Source organism: Neomonachus schauinslandi, chromosome 6, assembly GCF_002201575.2.
Source record: "Neomonachus schauinslandi chromosome 6, ASM220157v2, whole genome shotgun sequence".
Lineage (NCBI taxonomy): Eukaryota > Metazoa > Chordata > Mammalia > Carnivora > Phocidae > Neomonachus > Neomonachus schauinslandi.
The window spans coordinates 75473686-75487624 of record NC_058408.1 but is presented as its reverse complement, the minus strand read 5'-3'; the positions used below and the strand labels follow the sequence as shown (position 1 = coordinate 75487624).

At 45.7% G+C, this 13939-nt stretch overlaps 1 protein-coding gene across 6 annotated transcripts in view; it reads left to right on the top strand.

The window, feature by feature from the left end:
• Positions 1 to 13939, top strand: part of SGMS1 (sphingomyelin synthase 1) — a 268484-nt gene that overhangs the window by 154321 nt on the left and 100224 nt on the right. For 5 of the 6 annotated variants that reach the window (XM_021696184.1, XM_021696181.1, XM_021696183.1 and 2 more), the window contains 2 exons: positions 5535 to 5710; positions 7301 to 7381. The exons of the other annotated variant lie outside the window; for it this stretch is intronic. The gene's annotated coding sequence lies outside the window, so the exon portion shown is untranslated. The remainder of the gene's footprint in view (positions 1 to 5534; positions 5711 to 7300; positions 7382 to 13939) is intronic. 6 annotated transcript variants of the gene reach the window in all.

Here is a 13939-nt window from a genome sequence, read left to right as displayed (position 1 = left end):
TGGGATCATGAGCTGAGCCGAAGGCAGACGCTTAACGACTGAGCCACCCAGGCGCCGCTTGAATTGAAATTTTAATATGACTCTTTCCTCAGTGTCATTTTTTTCTCTTGCTCCAGAGCTTGCTTTTTACAAGTAGGAGCTTTATAATGTGGAAATTCCGTTCCCATTTTTGTCCTTGTGGAATATCTGATACCACTGATTTCATTAGTTCTGGCTTGAAGCTAAAGTTGGGTGGACTAGGGGCGCCTGGGTGGCTCAGTCGGTTAAGTGTCTGCCTTTGGCTCAGGTCGTGATCCCAGGCTCCTGGGATCAAGCCCCGCATCGGGCTCCCTGCTCAGCAGGAAGCCTGCTTCTCCCTCTCCACTCCCCTGCTTGTGTTCCCTCTCTCGCTGTCTCTCTCTCTGTCAAATAAATGAAATGAAATGAAATAAATAAAATAAAATAAATAAAATAATAAAATAAATAAAATATAAATAAAGTAAATAATAAAATAAATAAAATAAATAAAATAAAATAAAAAATAAAATAAATAAAATAAAATATAAAATATAAAATAAAATAAAATATAAAATATAAAATAAGATATAAAATATAAAATAAAATAAAATATATAAAATAAATAAAATAAAATAAATAAATGAAATAAAATAAAATAAAAAGTTGGGTGGACTTGGGTATAAAGAAGCCTGGGAAACAGGGGGTCCAGGTTGTGCTTCTGAGCCACCCTGAACAGGTCACTTAAAGTCTGTGTCTGTGTGTCAGCACCTGTCCCCGAGAGGCTAGGACTAGAAGATTAATGAGGACTTCCCAGCTTTCAAATGATGCAATTGTAGATCTCCCCAGGCATTTCTGCTGGTAGTAAGATGGCCTGTTGAGGTAAGAGGTCTCTGGCTCACAGAGTCAGTCTTAGCTGCATGCTCTGCTTGAGAACTGTTACTTGAGTTAATTTGTAAAAGCTATTGGTACTTGCTCAGAAGATTTAAGAATATTTATATTTGAGGGGCACCTGGTGGCTCAGTCGGTTAAGTGTCTGCCTTCAGCTGAGGTCGTGATCCCAGGGTCCTGAGATCAAGCCCCATGTTGGGCTCCCTACTCAGCGGGGAGTCTGCTTCTCCCTCTCCCCTGCTTGTGCAAGCTCTCTCTCTCTCTCATTCACTCTCAAATAAAGAAATGAAATCTTTAAAAAAGCAAAAATAAAACAACAACAACAAGAACAATATTTATATTTGGATTTAAAGAGCCCATATTAGCAAAACTTAGATGGAACCTTGGATGTTTTCATTTCTGTTCTGTTCTCAACACCACTGATACAGAAAGTCTCCTTGTCTGTCTGAACATGAATTTTATGAAGTGTTTCAGTGTGTTACATCACCTTTACAATATTGTTCTGTTACAAGTGTTTTATGAGGGGCAGGATCCTAGCACAGCTCGGATCGAAATCATCTTGCTCTTGTCAGTATGTCAGTGTTTGGCATGCCAAGTAGTTTTGCAGGGCAGCTGGGTGACCAGATCACCCTTTGTAACAGTGTTATTTCCTTGGTAAACATGTTCTGTTAAGTCCTGTAAATGTCAAGAACGGGGTAAAAGGACATGTGTGGTAAGAGAGGAGATGGAGGGTCTGAGGCAGAGACAGCTGCATGGGAGGATGCACGCCAGTGGATGTGCCCCCTCTTCCAGGCCCTGGCCCCCGGCCTCCCTCAGAAGTGTCAGGGACTCACATTTCCCTTATGTATGAGTTAGCTGTAGCCACAGAACACGGTCGCTCCAAACAGAGTGGCTGAATCAGGCGTTGGCTGTCTCGCCGTTCCGGTGGGTCAGGGGTCTGGTTGTGATTCAGCTGACTGCAAGTTGAAGGCTGCGGTCAAGATGGCAGCCAGGGCTGCTGTGTTATCTGAAGCTCGACCGGGGAAGGGTTTCCTTCTAAGCTTCCGTGATTGTTGGCACTTTCCTGTGGGCTCTCAGACTGCGGACCTCAGTTTCGTGTGAACCGTGAGCTGGAGGCTGCCCTCATGTGGCTCTTCTTCAGAGCCAGCAAGGGGGAGCCTTGTAGCAGAATGGACGTGACAGTCTTATGTATGTGAAGTAACCTGATGTAGCCCATCATTTTTGCTTATTCCACTGGTTACAAGAGAATCTCAAGCTCTACCTTGCTCAAGGGGAGGGTGTGACACAGGCAGGGGTAAGGAGAGATAGGGATCATGGGGCCATTTTAGAGTTGGCCACGTTTGAGGCTGGCTGGGAGTGTGGATCCTCTGTGTCCTTACTCCCCTGTCTATGCATTTTCCCTCTTCACCAGGAGCATGCTTATGGTCCCTTCTGCCTTCTTTCTTCCTCCGGCTTGTGGAGAATCCAGGAACCGTGGGTGGTGTGTCCTTCTCTCTTCTGCTACAGAAATGCAAGGGAAGGGTGGCAGGAGGCTCTGCCTTGGTGAGCAGCTCCCAGGCTGTCAGGGCCCTGCCTGGATGGCTGGTATTTTGAGTGTGTGACCCATTCCCTAGCTGGTGTTTCTAGGTCATAATGTGCTCTCTATAAAGGACCCACGTGGGGTCTTTTCAGCTTTTGTTTCTGTGGTCCATGGTGTTTTTAAGCAAGTGCTGACCTCCAAAGTGAGTTCACTTTCCCAGTGTTGTCCTCTTAGGGGTTCTCGCTGTGATTGTGCTTTAGATTTTAATTTACAATCGTTAGTGGTTTTGGTCCTTTCACTCTTTGGCCCCGTTAACTGATCTTTAGTATCATTATCTCTTCAGTCATCTTTGGGGTGTCTCTTGCCTTTCTCAGGCCTGCCCCTGGTCTGTGTCTTAGTTAGTCTTCAAGTACTACTCTTCCTCCTCACTAGGAGATAGTGTGGTGTCGTGGTTAAGAGCCAGGAGCGAAGCCAGCCTGGGTTCGAATCCCAGCCCTGCCGTTTATTAGCCGAGCAGTCTCAAGCGCATGATTCCGTTTTGTTTCTTTGTGACGGGTATTAGCATTTCTGAGTTTTCCACTGGCCAGCAAACCTCTGATTGTGGCTGCCACCCTCACTTTGCTCCCAAGATGGATATGCACGGATAACAGGAGCACTTTGTGCCTCATTTCGAAATGAAACGTTTCCTTGAGCCTTTTTCTGGCCTCCTGGTAAAGTAGCGGGAACCTATTTGAGCTTACAAGGACACCTCCTTTTTTTGATGACATTGCCTAGGCCCCTGCTTTGCCTCCTCAGGATGAGGATCGTGTACATCTTTTGTTTGCCATGAGCTTTATGAAACTGTTTGCAGGCATGTCGTCTTTCAGCCCCGATCACGACACTGGGCTGTGGGACTGCTGGCACTACCATCCTCTGGGTGAAGAATCCCAGGCTGACAGAATTAAGCACCATGCTCGAGGTCTTCTGGGCAAATTGGGAGTGTTATTCTGTGTGACCGCAAACACGTGCTCTTAATGACCGTGGGGCACTGTCTCTCGTAGAGGAGGCTCTGACCCCTCGTAGTGCACTAGCTCCTTGGGAGACAAGTCAAAAGTCCGAAACGACACATCTTAGGGCACGAGAGCTTTTCTCCACTTCCATAGCCTTTGTGCAAGTGCTGTCCGCGGACGTCTTGGCACCCACATGCTCTTGGTGTGCGTGCCCGCCAGGTCCTTCCTCTTCGGGGAGCAGGCGTGGCCTTGCCCTAGAGGACACAGTGTCCATTCAGAACAGGAGTGTGGGGGTGCAGGGTGGCTCAGTCGGTTAAGCAACTGACTCTTGGTTTGGCTCAGGTCATGGTCTCAGGTCACCAGATGGAGCCCCGGCGTCAGGTTCCCTGGTCAGCGGGGTGTCAGCTTGGGACTTTCTCTCCCTCTCCCTCTGCTCGTGCATGCCCTCTCTCTCTCAGCTGAATAAATACATGTTAAAAAAACAAAACAGCACAGAGTGTGTTCCTTTCAGGCAGGTTTTTGCATGACTCTTGTGGAGTGTTAACATCGTATAAGCAGCATGATTAAGAGGTTCTGGGCTGTTAGCAGTCTCAGCCAGGACATCCACATGCAGATCATTCTCTTTAAGCGCATCAGCTAAGTTCATTGCTTGTGTTCTGGTGATGCTACCACCACACTGCATTCTTGTAAATGCACTTCACACCCACCACCGTAAAACCCCTTCCCCGCCCCCAGCACTTGGCACGGTGCCTGCTGCCAGGTGGATAGTTCATTCACACCACTTGTTGAAGTCACTTATTCTTTTGAATAGCCATAGTGGTGGCAAATTACCAACTTTGAGGAGGAACTTGATTCTGCGAACCTATTAAAATATTTTCCACTAAAGCAAAGAACTTGGGTCTTGTTAAAAAGATCAGGACTGGGGCTCTTGGGTGGCTCAGTTGGTTAGACGACTGCCTTCGGCTCAGGTCATGATCCCAGAGTTCTGGGATCGAGTCCCACATCGGGCTACTGGCTCAGTGGGGAGCCTGCTTCCCCCTCTGACCCTCTCCCCTCTCATGCTGTTTCTCACTCTCTGTCTCTCTCTTGCTCTCTCTCAAATAAATAAGTAAAATCTTTTAAAAAAAAAGATCAGGACTAAGCCGTAATGAGACATATTTTTCTCATGGGCATCATATGCTGGTTTTGAAGGAAAAAGGAGAGTGGTCAGCCTATTCCGAGCAGTCAGCATCATTGGAGTGAGTCCCAAAGAGGATGATGTAGGAGGGGTCAAGGAACACTTTTATTCAGATAGAAAGTTCTGTTTAAAAGTTGCTATTGCTGGGGCACCCGGGTGGCTCAGCTGGTTAAGCGTCTGCCTTCAGCTCAGGTCATGATCCCAGGGTCCTGGAATCGAGCTCTGCATTGGGCTCCCTGCCCAGTGGAGAGTCTGCTTCTCCCTCTCCCTCTGCCTCTGCCTCTTCCCCTGCTCGTGCTCTCTCTCTCTCTCTCAAATGAATAAATGAAATCTATAAAAAAAAAATAAGAGTTGCTGTTGCCTCTCTTGTGGGTCTTTTTTTTTTTCTTGAAAGCCTCGCTGACAAATCCATGCTCTTGATGAGGCTGTGATGCGAATCTAGCCGTGGCAATAGGCCGCCTGCTATTCTCAGTGTGGCTATTCTTCCCCACAGATGCCCGCCGAGTACTTGGCTTTGCACACCAGAAGAATTGGCCCTGATGGAAATGATTCATTCCCTCTTTCAAGAATTAATCATCAAAAAAGGAAACAGAGCTGCTGTCCAGAATGGTACAAGTGCACAGCTAGAGGTTTCTGCGTGCACGTTAGTAAAGGCCATCTGCCAGCAAGGGCGTTTTTATTGGACACTCTGCTCAGAACAACTTGGGAAAGTTTGATGTTCTTGTCAGAAGTCTGATTTGACCTCTCCTCAATGTTCACGTAGGGAAAGAGTCTGAATTCAATGGACTGTAGACCAGAATTGCAATTGTGGCCATGAATTTAATAGACTCCCATACTTGCATTAGTAGACCTGGCAATTGCCGTTATGTCTTGCAGACATGTTCTATGGTGGGCACTGTATGTGTGTTCTCTCTAATCTACGTAACTTCTCTCCACACTATGTGTCATTGTCCTTCTCTTCCAGGCCTGGAAACTGAGTTTTGGAAGGATTCACTAACGGATAAACACCACTCCGTGGGTACACAGCAGAGGTGTAGTTCAAGCCTGTCTGTCCAGCCCGAGTCAAACCTTCTCCACTGTTCATGGTTTTTTGAAAGTCTTCCGCGTCGAATGACCAGCCTAGAAGGCTCTTGCTAGCTGGTGAGCACGGGGCTCCTTCCTCTTGGTGTTGGGTATGATCTCTAAGTCCCTGACTTTGAGTCCTTCCCTGCTAACTCTTATTGATGTTGGTAAGCTCTTTCCTTGTTAGTAGGAGGCTTTCTGGATTTATGTGCATTTGTTCCATTCTCTCCTTTCTCTGTGGCCCCCTGACTCTCACCCCCACCCCACACACACGCACACACGCACCCTACAGGTTTGGAGAACTTGAGGCTTCTGTCTATTCTATAACTGAGGTGACAGTGTCTCTTTTCATAATTAATATGAATCTTCTCTCTCAGAATGACAACACTGAGGCTTCGGGTGAGGAAGAGTAACAGGTGCCTATCTTGTCATTCTGATCCACTTGGAGCCATATATTCTTCCCATAAAATGAGCAATAGTTGCATTGTACCTGGTGGAAGTGGGGTGTTTTCATTTGGGGTTCTTCTGTGAAGGGAAAGAAAGCAGAACTTCTTGTCACTAGGTTGTGGACCCTAAAATGTTATGAAATTAAAAAACACAAGCATGGTTCAGAATGCCTTGCTCTTGGAACAAGGAAGGCCCTTTGCTGGGCATATAACATTACTCCATGAATTATATGAATCTCCAGTATTCAAGCTGGACATATGGATAAGTTAGCAAGTCTGATCATTGAGCATGGGTGTCCCTGGTTCTGGGATAATACCCTTGTTGGATCAAAGCATGCTTGACTCGGCAGATTTTATCTTTCAGCTTATTTAATCCTCTGAACCACACAGTATAGTGGGGAGCATCCAGTCCTCTTTCAGAAAAGTAGAAATTGAGGCTGGGAAGAGATGAATGGACTTCGCCAAGGTTGCGTGGCTAGTGAGTGGTAGGACTTTGAACCAAGTTTTGTCTGTGTGGTGTCCTTCTGTTGATGTTGGTGGTTTGGGTTCCCTAATGATTGATCTTTCCCGTTCTGTAAGTTTTAAACAACGTGGGAAAAAGAGCAAGGATCAAATGGGAACCAACATGGATTGTCACTTAATTACTGGTAAAGCAGGACTGGAGACCTCACAAGCATCTCTGAAACTAAAATGTGTTTGAGTCCAGCAGCCTCCTAGACCTCCGGTATCAGCTGGCCTTGTGGAGAGCTGCAGGGAGCCCCAGGCTGCCCCGCTCAGCGCTCGGCATGGCTGAGCCCTTAGTCAGTGCTTCCTTGCACACTGCCAGGCAAATCTGTCACTCACCTTCCAGAAGAGTTTAAGGAGGGGCTGGGGCAGGGGAGAGAAAACTGGCTTAGTCTGATACTGCCTCCTCTCAGGAAACAGACTAAAATCTTTTCCCAAAAACATAAGGCAGGGCATTGCGGCGGGGGGTGGTGGGGTGGTGGGAAGGAGGGCTCTCCACCCCAAATCCCAGCTGTTGAAACACTGCTCTTGAAATCTTTTTCTCTCTTAGGGTGCTCTCTGTTGTTACTCTGTCCTTCCTTTTTGATTTTGAAGGGAAAGGAAGGGATGACTATTTTTCTCTCTGTTTTGGTTTGAAGAAAGGAAAAGACGAATGTAGAAATCCAGAAATGGTCTGTCTGAGCCCTGTGACTAATCAGACCCCTTCTCCTCGTGGCAGGTGATGGAAATGTGCTGGAGCAATGGGAGAAGCTGGTAACTTCTAGGAAGCCAAGATGACAAGAATTGTTTTAAATAATCAGTAAGTGAGATTTTGTTAGCCCTTTGGAACTCTTTCAATTACCAGTGAACATTCTCTAAGAAACCATGGTAAAAGAGTAGCTCAGTCAAACAGCTTAAAAGTCTGAGGGAGAAAATGTTTAAAAAATAAATATTCCAACACTTCAAAAAATCGATGCTAACATTTGCGCAATTATCTCGGTAGATGTGTCCTTTTTAGTTGGGTGTAGCATTTGGGCTGACAGAGTGTAAGTATTTAATGGATTAAAGGAGGATTCCTTTTATTTTAACTTTGGAATAGCCCTTCTCAAATACAGACGTTCTTGTTCCCATTGGTTCAGTGAGCACCATGGCTTACCGACCTTGGGTGCACACGTTTTGGAAAGTCCATGTGAATAAACTTGGTGAATATGAATAAAATTGAGCTCTTTGTCTGCTCCCTCCCCTATCCCTCTTTGAGTATCTACCTCATTTTTTACACTTTGGAGGCCACTACTGGTTGCTGATGATCTGACAGTTAAATATGGTTGCTTCTGGTTTCATTATGATGTTGACAGTGTTAGGACATGGGGTTGCTGAGTGAAGAGATTGTATATTTCTGCGTCAAACATTCCCCAACCTGACACTTGCCTTTGTGCTTTTATTTATTTTTTTCTATTTTTTTTTTAAAGATTTTATTTATTTATTTGACAGAGAGAGAGACAGGGATAGAGGGAACACAAGCAGGGGGAGTGGGAGAGGGAGAAGCAGGCTTCCCGCTGAGCAGGGAGCCCGATGTGGGGCTCGATCCCAGGACCCTGGGATCACGACCTGAGACGAAGGCAGACGCCTAACGACTGAGCCACCCAGGCGCCCCTATTTTTTCTATTTATTTATTTATTTTACTTTTATTTATTTATTTATTTATTTGCTGTAGGCCTTCGTGCTTTTACAGTAGTTACTCAGCCTCTCAACCTCTGTATAGTGGACTCGATCATCCCTCTCATGAGAGGAAAGACTGTGGGTAGTACTCTGCTCTGACTGGTGCCTTACGGGTCCACAATAGAAGTACAGCTGACCCTTCCGCAGCCTGGGTTTGAACACCCAGGTCCACTTGTACATGGATTTTTATATTTTACGGTACTTTAAATGTATTTTCTCTTCCTTGGGATTTCCTCTGTAACATTTTCTCCAGCTTACCTTGTTGTAAAAATACAGTATATCATACGTAGAGCGTACGATATCTGTGTTCATCGACTCTTGACGTCATCAGTAAGGCTTCAGTCAACAGTAGGTGATCAGTAGTTAAGTTTCTGCAGAGTCCAAAGTTACATGCAGATTTTTGACTGCGTGGGAGGTGGGTGCCCCCAACCCAGTGTGGCTTGTGGGTCACCTGTAGTTGCTTTCCTTCCTTTTATTTATATCATGATGTACAGTTTACAAGCCCATATTTGACTCAGACTGACCAGCTCCACCTCCTTAGCTTCTGTCAGGCCATGGGGGGTCAATATTGTGGGCATTGATGTGCAGACAAATGTTAAAGAGTTGGCCGGCTGGGAAGGGGGGACAGGAGGGGGGACAGGAGAGACGACCAGAGGGAGGATGGAGAGGGATGGGAGGGGAAACGGGAGGGAGGACGGGGTGGGGGGGGAGGAGGGATGAAAGGGGGGATGGAAGGAGAACTGGAGGGAAGACGGAGGGAGGACTGGGTTATAGTGCTTACTGGCTTCTGTGGTGTAAACACTCCCTGCGTGGCTGATTTCCCACCACCAGCAAGTTGAGTGCAAGCTGAGCTGAGAAGTGCTGGGCAGGCACACCCTTTAATACCAGCCCCCGCCCCCCCCACACAGATGGTAGTGCAAGGAACACCAAGAGCCTAAACCATAATAAAATAGGAAGTGGTGAGTTTGCGCATTTATTACCTTTGTTTTTAGTCTGATTTATGTCAGTCGTATGTTTCTGTGATGTCACTTTGAACGATGGCTCTGTGGAACGGGCTTGCCGGAAGCCCCGAGAGTCTGACGGCCTGCCCCGGGGGCTGGTAGGACAGCGCTGGCTGCAGGTTCCCTGTGGCGAAGGCATCTCTAAGCCACAGTTCTTCCATTATCCGTCTGGGCCCTGGGGGTGCGAGTTTGGTTGCGTTGGTCAAAGCAAGGTCTGCTTTTGAGTCTGTGCCCCGTAGCTCACATGGCCATGCTCACCTGGCTTCTGGAACTGAGGAGAGGCCCTGCAGCCAGTTTGGAGCATCAGCCTCTTTTCTTAGGCGTGTTAACCCGGCTTGGTGGCTGCCGCGGTCCCCCTGGCCTCACGCCCTTCCGAGTTTCTGCTGTCACTTCACTGTGCTCCCTGAACTTGCGTCCTCAGATGGGGACACTCTGGGGACCACCCACTGTAGCATGTAGCTTTGCTTTTGTTCGGAAATTAAGTTTTAATGAACGTGACTTGTCTCCAGAGAGAGAGAGAGAAACAAAATGGGACAATACCTGGGTGGTTTCAAGTTCACGCTGGCTTGATGAAAATCCTGGGGAGTGAAATGGAGGGCAGAACGGACACTGGGTCAGATGGCCCAGTGTTTCCTCTGCATGCTGGCTTGCCCTTTCCAAGGGAACAATCGGAGCCTGAAATTGCTAAGTAACAGCTAAGATTGTGGTGGTTGTTTTTATTTTAAATCTCACCCACCTCGCTCTCAAAACACATTCTTTATTGAACCTAAAAAAAAAAATGCCTTGGATATTTCAAAACGTTCCTTTGTGTCGATTCCCTGAAGCAGACTTACATAATCTTAAGACATTTATTTCCCTTATTTCCTCCTAAAACAATAGATATTTATAGTTCCTACAGAGTCAAGGACGGACTTGGATTATTGCAAAAGCAATTCTTGTCCCTTTCACGCTGAAGCGGATGGATGGAAATCTGAGACACTTACCTCTGGATTAAGAAATATTGACCCGTGTCTCAATCAAGATGAATAAGGGTGTCTTTGGTCACAGTGAAAGCAGACTTGGGAGAAATAAGCAACAGAACAACCTCACCACACATAAAATATTCTGATTTATGATTTCTCTCCCCAGGAGGCACCTGCTGCTATTTCTGGACATCCCCAGTGTAGACAAGTGTTTGGTCAGAGAGCTGTCAGGTGTCTGGTCCTCAGACGTGCAAATGTTAGAGCCATGGATGGTGTGCCATCAGCAACTCAGGAGTGTGAGTCGTGGGTTACGAGGGTAAATTCTAGTACAAATAAGACAGGCTCATTCCACATCAGGAACTGATCAGGCCCGAACATAGAAAGCCGTGATTTCAAAACAGATGTGGTTGATGTCATAAGAGATGTAGTAAATATTCTGGAAACCACCAGGAGAGAGAAATTACCTGTGTGGCAGGAGTGGTGAGGTCAAAGAGACTTTCAGGAGCAGATGATGTTTGTAGTGGGTATTTAATGATTAATGCCTTTTATTAAAATACCTATTTTAAAAATTATAAAAGTCATCCATGCTAATTGGAAAGAACTTTAAAAATGTAAATTCATCAATATTATCACTACCTAGAGATACCATTATTAACCTTGTTTGGGTTTTTTTTGTTTGTTTTTTTGTTTGTATTCTGCCATACTCTTCTAACCCTGAATGAGATATGTACTTTTTTTCTTCCTAAAATGGATTATTTGTTATAAATATTGTTTTGATTGATTTGATTTGATTGACAGTGTACTGAAACCATGCCACGTTGATGAATACACAGCGATATCCCATTTGTTACTGTTACACAGCATTTCACATGTTCCGTGGTCTGTAATGTATTGAACCAGGTCCCCAGAGTGGGCATTTTGGTTGTTCTCAACTTCTCCTTCCAGAAAGCACACTATGGTGAACATCTTTGTGCATGCATTGTGGTGCACCTCCCCAGTTCTATGGGCAGGATCTTTGAGCAGAGTTGGGGCAGTGCTGAGGGCACATTCTAGCTAGAAGAAAGAGTGTGAGCAAAGAGGCAGAGGTGGGAAAGGAAGATGTCAGTCTGGGGAAAGGGTGAATTGTAGTTGAGCAGAATGTTAAGAAAAGAGAAGTAGCACTAATTGGGGCTGTAGGTGGAAGATGGGGCTCTCCCATGCCAAGCCCTTTATTCATTCTCAGTTGGGAGGCAGACTGGAATCCGTAGCCTAGTTCAAATGAAGTTTCTGAGTATCTTCAGTTTTCCTTAAGTTCCCTTGTCTGGGGAAGAAGTAATTAATTAATTGTTATAGATAATAGATAATTAGATATTAGTTATAGATAATAGATAATTAATAGTTCTGCTTTCCAGAACTTCTTGAGAGCCTTAAGAAACCAACAAATTGGGGAGTGAATAATTAATGGAAGTCAGGAAGAGAGTATGTATGTATAGAAAAGACTGTAAGATTAGAGGAGACTGTGGTTTTGAAAAGTAAAGGAAACATCATTAATTTATTATTTTATACACTTATAAACACACTGTGAATAAAATGTAAAGACAGTTTGGGAAAGATATGGATTAGGAGACAAGTATCATAATTTAATAATAATACTGTCTTCTATTTCCTAAGGGGGCTTTGATGTGCTCGTATGTTTTAAATGCATTGTTTTACCTAATTTCTCAAAAACTTCCTCAGGAAGAGTCCAGGATTATCTCCATTTTGCAAGTGAAACGGAGGCCTCCCAGGCTGGCTTTGGGGAGGCGACACCAGACTTGGAGTTGGAGTTCAGGGGCTGCTAGGGCCTTGGACAGGTCTGGGGACTTCGCTGGGAGGGTCGTGAGGCCATCATAAGACCTGGAAGGTGACGCGGAGGAACTGCTTTCTGTCCTGGGATGGCTTCTTTCATCATCACCGCAGGGAAGAAAACACTTCCTCAGCCATTTTCTCTCCCCTTTGTGGTAGATCACACTGTTGTCAAAACACCTGTTCCTTCCTACCCACCCTCCATCTCTGTGGGAGAATTACACTTTCCCACCCCAGTGAGGGTTGGCCCCAGTGGCTTTCTTGGCCATAGGACTTACTTTGGCCAAAACAATGTGAATGGCGACGACATATGCCATTTCCCAGCAGAAGCTTTACATCAGGCCTCGGTCGGCCTAGTCTCTCTTGTCCCTGCCATGAGACCGCATGTCCCAGTCAGGAGTGCTCCTTCTCTGGTCCCTGTGAAGAATACATGCAAATCAGCCACAGCTCACCTCCAAGGAACCAAACAGGAACCAGGAATAATAAGTCCTTTCTCTGTTGTTGGCCTCCAAAATGTTGGTTCTCTTCGATACCTCAGCACCCCGGGATCATGACCTGAGCCCAAGGCAGATGCTTAACCAGCTGAGCCACCCACGCATCCCACTTCGTTTTGTTTCTTCAAACACTCGTAGAACATGTCCCAGGTCAAGGTCTGGACGTCTAGAGGTTTCAAATAATCCAAGCCCTGCGCCCAGGCTCAGGACTCTTCGAGCTCGGCGTGCCTGGGTGCCGTATATCCAGCAGCTATGGAACGGGGCACATGGTGGGGACACACAGACCAGTGTCACATGGTCACGGGCGGGCTGTGCTCCGGGAGGTGAGTCCCCTCTGTCGTGTGCCGTCCTTATGATCCTTTGGAGTGGCATTGCCCTGTGTCCCTCAAGCTCATCTCCCCGTCTCCTCAGCCTGTGTTTACCACACTGTCTAGTTTGTGCTAAATGTTAGATTTTCTTATTCCCATCTCGTAGTGAAACCGTTTGTACCTACTCATCCACTAGATTAGTATATATGTCTTTTCTTTTGACGTGTGTCGTAAACTGTTCAACTTCACAGGTGATGTATCTAAAATTTTTCCCTCGCAGAATAAATTGCCTAACATGTTATTACAACAAAATTAAACTCTTTGTAAATTCTTGACTGTTTTCATTGATCTCACCCCCCCAAGTTATTTGTTCTTTTTTTCCGTGATGTATGAAGTGGAGGTCATTGTTGTCAGAGTGCTCCTTTGCGTTTTCCCTTTATGGTGTCTGATGTGAGAAGGCTCTGTGTGGGCTCAATAATATACCATACCCCAATTTGGAATAATTTGGAGTTGACCTGTCATATTTCAGATCCTGTGTCTAATAAGCTGACAGGTGTTCAGGGGCTCTGACTTGATTTCATGTTTCCTAGTGACTCGTCCGGGCTTTGGACCATGGCGTGGAACCAAAAGCTCAGAGAGTTGACTAGTCTGACGAGTAGTTTCTGAGCTAAGACAGTGCACGACTTAGCTACTCAGTCATTCAGCGATTTTCTGTCTTGCTACTTTTGACCACCTCTCCACTTTGATTTCAAAAGGCACATGGCTCATTTATTATTCAAGTCCCATTTTGGACCAAGGGCTTTCACCCTTTTCTGTCCAACAAGCACAGAAAGAAAGGGGTACAGCCCCAGTCAGACAGGAAGGAACACTCAGGGAACTGCCCTGGTGTATCGGTAAGGTCTGCTCTTACGGTTGGGTGGCGGGTTCATGATTGTTGATTTTAATATTATTTTTCCTGACAGATACATTAAATATATTCTCTTGTATGTATTAAATAGTATATAACCAAAAAGGTTTTTTTTTTTACTGGCCAGTCACTGTCAATAGCCAGACATTAACTTTCTATAGCC